Here is a 6000-nt window from a genome sequence, read left to right as displayed (position 1 = left end):
TTGACTCCATTCCCACAAGCATACTTGGGACAAAAACACATTTTCGTTGATCTGCTGGAATCTCTCATCAGTGACACACTATTGTAGAAGCACAGGAGGAGGGAGGGAAAGACAGAACCAAGAAAGGAAGAGCCAAGGGTGGAAGGACAAGAAGGGCGCAGGACAGGGTCGCTGCTCCGAGAGTGATTACCTCAGTGGTTAGCACTTCATTACCTTGTGTCTCACGTTGTTTTATGTGCATGTCTGTGTCTTAGGTGGGCTGTAATGGGATAGCGAATGTCAGGCCCCACATACTCCTGGGAAGTTTTTTCCCCCACCTCTCCCTTCTAAAAAGAGACAACAGTAGATGGACCACCCTGACAGGGATTAATGTCGACCTGGGTTTTACTACCAAGTTTTCTGAATGTGGCAAAGAGGTCAGATAAAAAAAGAAAACAAATGTTCCTGGTGATACGGGGTTATAGTTGTTCTGAGCAGTTTATCGTAATGGACAGAGTGTTCTTTTCCAAACTATCTGCTGAAATACGAGACTCGGCAAATTGATTACTCTAAAAGGATTAATTGACAGGATGTGGGAAAAAAAACACAAATTTCTAATGATGAGCTAAAACCTCATTTCAAATTGGAATTTCGAGAATAAATGTGTGTTTGGCTGTTGTGGTCAAACATTGAGCCAGTTTATGGATGCTGCAATCGGGTTACTGGCCGTGATCCAGATTTATTGACAAGCAAATGAACATACTGTCCTCGGTTATGCCCAAATCATTCATCTCACACCTGGAGGCTCATCAAGTCCCCCCTCCGTGTGAAACCACGTCTGGAGAGCAGCGGAGGAAGAGGAAGCGGGACAAGGAGTCCACACCCGTGCTCATATCAATCACTGCAATATCAGTTTGAGGATGGCCAGTCAGGTGGTATGGTTGATAAAGCCATGTGAAGAGATTATGTCGGGTGGCAGCGTGAGAAAGTGTGATAGTGATGCTGCAACACCACTGACAACTGAGCAGAGACAACTTAGTATTTATTGTTTCAACACATCTTTAAAGCCGGTACAATAATTGCAAGACTGAACTTTCAAATTACTATATTTAGAGGATGCGACAAATGAGGTTTCTTTTTTTTTTTCTTTCTTCTTCTTTTTTTTCTCAGTGGTGAAGTGGCTGTAGGACGAAACTGGACGGGAATTTCCCTGGTCAAAATGTTGGGGACTATTTAAATTCACATGAAAAACGGACAGGCGAGAAGGGAAGAGAGGAAAATAGCTATGAATGGAAAGAGAGTGGAAAAGCAGAGGGAGGGGAAAAAGGAAAAGAAACTTTAATCACAGAAACACTGACCCATAAAAAACGAGAAGCAGACACAAGTGGAAACCAGAGGAATGTTATCCAGCTGGGGGATACATCCATCCATCCAGTTCTCTCTGCTGTATTTCTACTTAAAGCTATGGGTGAATTGGATTGGGGTGGGGGTTGGTAAAAGCAAAAAGCCTCTGAAACAAAAAACAAAAAAAAACAAAAAAAGGATGAGCTAAAACCAGCAGTGCTAAAACTCTGCGGCCATGAGATTGGGTCCCAGGAGCAGCCAGGCCGCACATCTCTGAGCTTTAGCCAAGAAATACTTTGTTTCCCAGCCCTCGCCTCGGCCCTTCACACTCCGGAGAGAGACAACTCTAATACAGAGTGCTGAAAGCTGTTTAATTACCTGGCTGGCCGGTTAGCTGGATGGCTTGGCCACAGCGTCTGACGGGCTTCCTCCCAGTCTCCTCTCTTCTCCGTGGCCTAGACTCGGCCCCACCATACTGGAGCTAAACCACATCCCCTTATTGGGAAGGGCCAAGGCCAATTAGCTGCATCCCTGCTCACACTGCTGACTATTCACTTTTCATACTCGGCCGTGTACATCCTAACAAGAACAAGATGTTGTGTGATTGGAATTCTTATCAGCGGCTTGAGGATCGGCAGTTCAGGAAATACAATAAAAGGGTGCCAGAGAAGCATTTCCTCCTCTTGGCTTCTGAAGAGGCAAAGTGTGCGTGAATACGTGTTTTAATAGACTTGGCTGCGTCCCATCGTGTTATTTTTACACCCTCCTGTTCATGCCCTAATCACTTGGCCTGGGGGAAAAACACTCCCTCACCGGATGAACTCTCATTGCCATTTGGAAGGGCAGGGTCTATCTCATTAAAAAAAGATGTAGACGTATGTGAAATAAACCCTGTGCAGTCACATTATGGCTTCGGAAAAAAGCATCTACAGATTCATGGTTTACTGAATGGACAAGCAGCAGTATTGTCTTAAGTAGCTCTGTCACTTCTGAATGTTTGGGTGATAGATAAGGAAACGTGAGCAGCACTGCCGATTGCATCTCTCTCATTGCTTAGCAGTTCAGGCATGCCTTTATGTACTTTGCATTTGCATTGTAGTGCATCGCCTCTGCTTGGGTAATCTTGTGGAATGAATGGGCCTGCCCGGTCCATTGATGTTATTGAGTGGCATACTGCAGCATGTCTCTTGACAAGGTCCAGCTCAAGCGGATCTCTGCAATCATGAGCAACAGGTGGGCCTGGACGGCGTTCTCTCTACTGCAAACAATTTTGCTTTGAAACCCCTAAAGCCGGATCCAAGACAGGAAAAACTTCCCATTAGTGCTGCTTATTTTCTTTTCATGGACCACACACACAAGTACACACACACACACAAACACACCAAAACATGTGAGCATGGACTTCCATTCATTTCCTGGAGACTTAACCGAACTTTAATCACAACTACGACATGCCTGACATCAACCCAAACCCTTACCTTAGAGGAATAGAACACAGTAGGATCTATGCGTGTTGGCTTTCTGGCTACGAGTTCTGGTGGATAGGTCGATACCATTCTCATATCTGTCCAAAAAAAACAAAGTTATAGCCAGCAGCTAGTTAGCTTAGCATGAAAACAGGAAACAAAGGTAAACAGCTCGCCTGGCTCATTCCAATGCTAAATAAATCCAACTACCAGCACCTCTAGCTCACTCGTATCTTGTTTGTTCAATCTTTACAAGTCTAAAAATGTCAATTGTGCACATGTTGACAGGTAAATGGTGTGCTTTTTCTTGGCTGGGATCTCACAAAAGATCTTTACAGATGCTGGTAAAAGTTTCACCCGTTGGTTTGTGGAATGCCGTTTTGATATTTGAAATTCGATATTAAGGCCATCGCAATCTTTTTGCAAGACGCCAACCAGAAGTGACATGAGACGATGGAGGTATAAGCACAACCCAACACCAACCTTTTTAAGGAACCAAAAATTATTACAATTCACTTTCATGAACTGAAAACAAACTTAAAAGGATAAAAGTTGTAAGACAAAAACAACGGGAAAACTCCCAGACCTGACAACGCTGTTGCATCGACCTGTCAATCACAGGGTAGCCACGCCCCAAAGTCGTCCCCTGCTGGCTATCAGAAAGAGTGCAAGTTCAAGGTACTTCTGCATTGGCTTCACTTTTCAGACCTCGAGGTTGCCGCCTGGGACAGAATAAGGCTAGCTGTTTTCCCCTGTTTCCGGTCTTTATGCTAAGCTAAGCTAACTGGCCGCTGGTCGATACAAGACTTGTGTTGATCTTTTCTCAGGGTAAGCCATTACAATTTATAGTTAACATACTAAATTGTAATGGTTTACCATGTGAGCACCAAATGGGAGTGTCCACATAAAGTCACTGTGTTAACAGATTATTGTCCTGACTACCTACTGTCAGGTACAAATACGACACATATAGACAGTGACAAAAGTAAAAGTAAAAGTGGTATAGGACAGAAAAAGTTCTCTCCCCTCAATCAGTGTTTCTGCTGGATGGAGAGCTAAAGCTACAGCGAGCTTAAAGTTGTAATCAGAGCTCCAAGCCGTCCACCCTGCACTGGGACTCTGGAGTGGTTTGAGAGTGGGCCAGACATTCCTGAAGAGATCGCCGCCCAGACACCCAGCAGCAGCCAGTCAGCAACAAATTCCAGAATAGCAGCGCTGCCGCTAAAAATAGTCATCTGGACAGGAGAGGGATGGAGAGCTGGCTGTGTGGAGGGAGCCCGCTGGATGGAGGATGAATGATAGAGGAGTGGAAGCTGAGCAGGAAAGGAGGGTGCTTTATTCCATTCCATATCCAGTCACAATGTTATCACAGCGGCGCAGAGGAAAAGGAGTCCTGCAGCGTTGTGAGTTCGGGAACCTGTGTGAGTGCTTTCTGAGAGAGCGAGAACGAATGAAAGAGGTTATAAAAACGTGCACGTTCATTTGTGTGCGTATGTGCAAAAAGCATTGAAAAGCGGCCTCTCAGACTGTTATTTCTAAAACAATGTGTCAGCTAAGCAAGGGAACACATGCTTCACTGTACTCAGGACTTTCTTCAGGCCCGGCCCTCTGTTTATTTTTCCTGCAATGAACGGGCAGCTCGGTTTACAACAGCCACCCTAAACCTTCACTGCTGAACATCCTGCCTGCAACAGCAACCCGACGAGCCAAGGCAGCACTGACCTCGCCAAATCCTGTGCCAGCTTTTTGCTCAATTTAAAGTACATCCCCACCTTTTTCCTCTTATGAAGCCATTTTCTTTTGGGGAGACAAAAGGAGTTGTAAAGTGATTTGAAACGCATGTAAATTTCCAAAATCCCTCTGCGTGTGACGGCTTTTATCTGAGGCAGCTCGAGGGGGGCTTCGAAGAGAGAGAGAGGCCTCTTTTCAAGTCTGTGCTTCACGGTAAAAGTAGAGAAGAGCTTATATCCTCCTACATTATGCAGACTTTCATACCTGGAAGGCATAGAGTCGGGGTCAAACTAAAGGACCGGAAGGGGTATGTGGAGAGGGGTCTAGTGTTGTTTGGCGTTTTGGGTATGCGGTCTCCACCATTAAACCCCCACATCCAGGGGCAAACGGCTCACCTTCTCCATGTGGAGGGTGAAGGAGGGAATAGTTCAGAGGGTCTAGCAGCTGGACTTTATTTAAGGGTCAAAAAGTGAACCAGAAATTGTTCTAGAGACATAAGAAAATCCCTTTGAAACTCAGATCATATCACTGTCAGAGGTGCAGCCGTAGAAATCTCAAAAGATGTTTCTTCCCCAAAACACTGTTTGAGTTGGACTTTGAATACGACTAACAATTTAATACCATAAGCATTTAAATTGTTGCATAATCACCTCGTATTGATTCTCCTCTGCTTGTAGTGTTACATCTGATTCTTGCTTGCCTCTGACATAGACAACTGGAATTTGCATTGAAACAAAAAGAGACCTCTGCTTGTTCCAAGGACAATTATATTGCTCTTTTAGAGAAAACTTCCCAAAAGAAATACTTTCTTGAGTAGATGATTGATGTAACTTTCTGTAGCTCACTGTCAGTGTGACAAAAGAAAATATTGTTGTAGTAGAAGGATTTATAAATAGAAGGCTTAAAGGACAGTTTTATAGCTCAGACGAGCTTACAAAGGCCAATTTCAGACTTGGGATAGCAGTTTCAATGTGTGATTGAGGAAACCTAAAACCTGCTGTGGACTATACTGTAAAAGTATTTGATGTTGTCTTCTTCCAAAGACTGGAGCTTGTGTCTGGCTTGCTGTCCTACTCATCAGGACCAAAGCCCTGAACGACTGCAGAGCTTCCAGCCACCCACTCCCCCCTCGCCAAATGTGGATCAAATTAACCGAGCAGCAGCAGCAGCAGCAGCAATGTTCTCCCTCGACAATCAAATGAGTCTCCAAGTCCTAAAAACAGATACTCGTTTCTTCCCGGAGCCAGACATGAACTATGTTCTCCGCTCCGTGTTGTCTGCTGCTGTTTGTTTGACTCTGTCGGTTTTCTAAGGACAAGAATTGCTTTCCTCCAGAGACTGTTATAGTCTAGTAATTACCAGCAGGTGTGCTGGGTCCCAAAAAAACAACTCTATTCATTGAAGATGTAATGTCAACACTTTCGTCAAACAACCGCCCTGAGGATTTTTGCCCAATACAAAGGCAATAAAGTGCAATATA

This window comes from Taurulus bubalis (genome assembly GCF_910589615.1).
Source record: "Taurulus bubalis genome assembly, chromosome: 9".
Lineage (NCBI taxonomy): Eukaryota > Metazoa > Chordata > Actinopteri > Perciformes > Cottidae > Taurulus > Taurulus bubalis.
The sequence above is the reverse complement of the archived record's forward strand: the minus strand, read 5'-3'. Positions refer to the sequence as shown.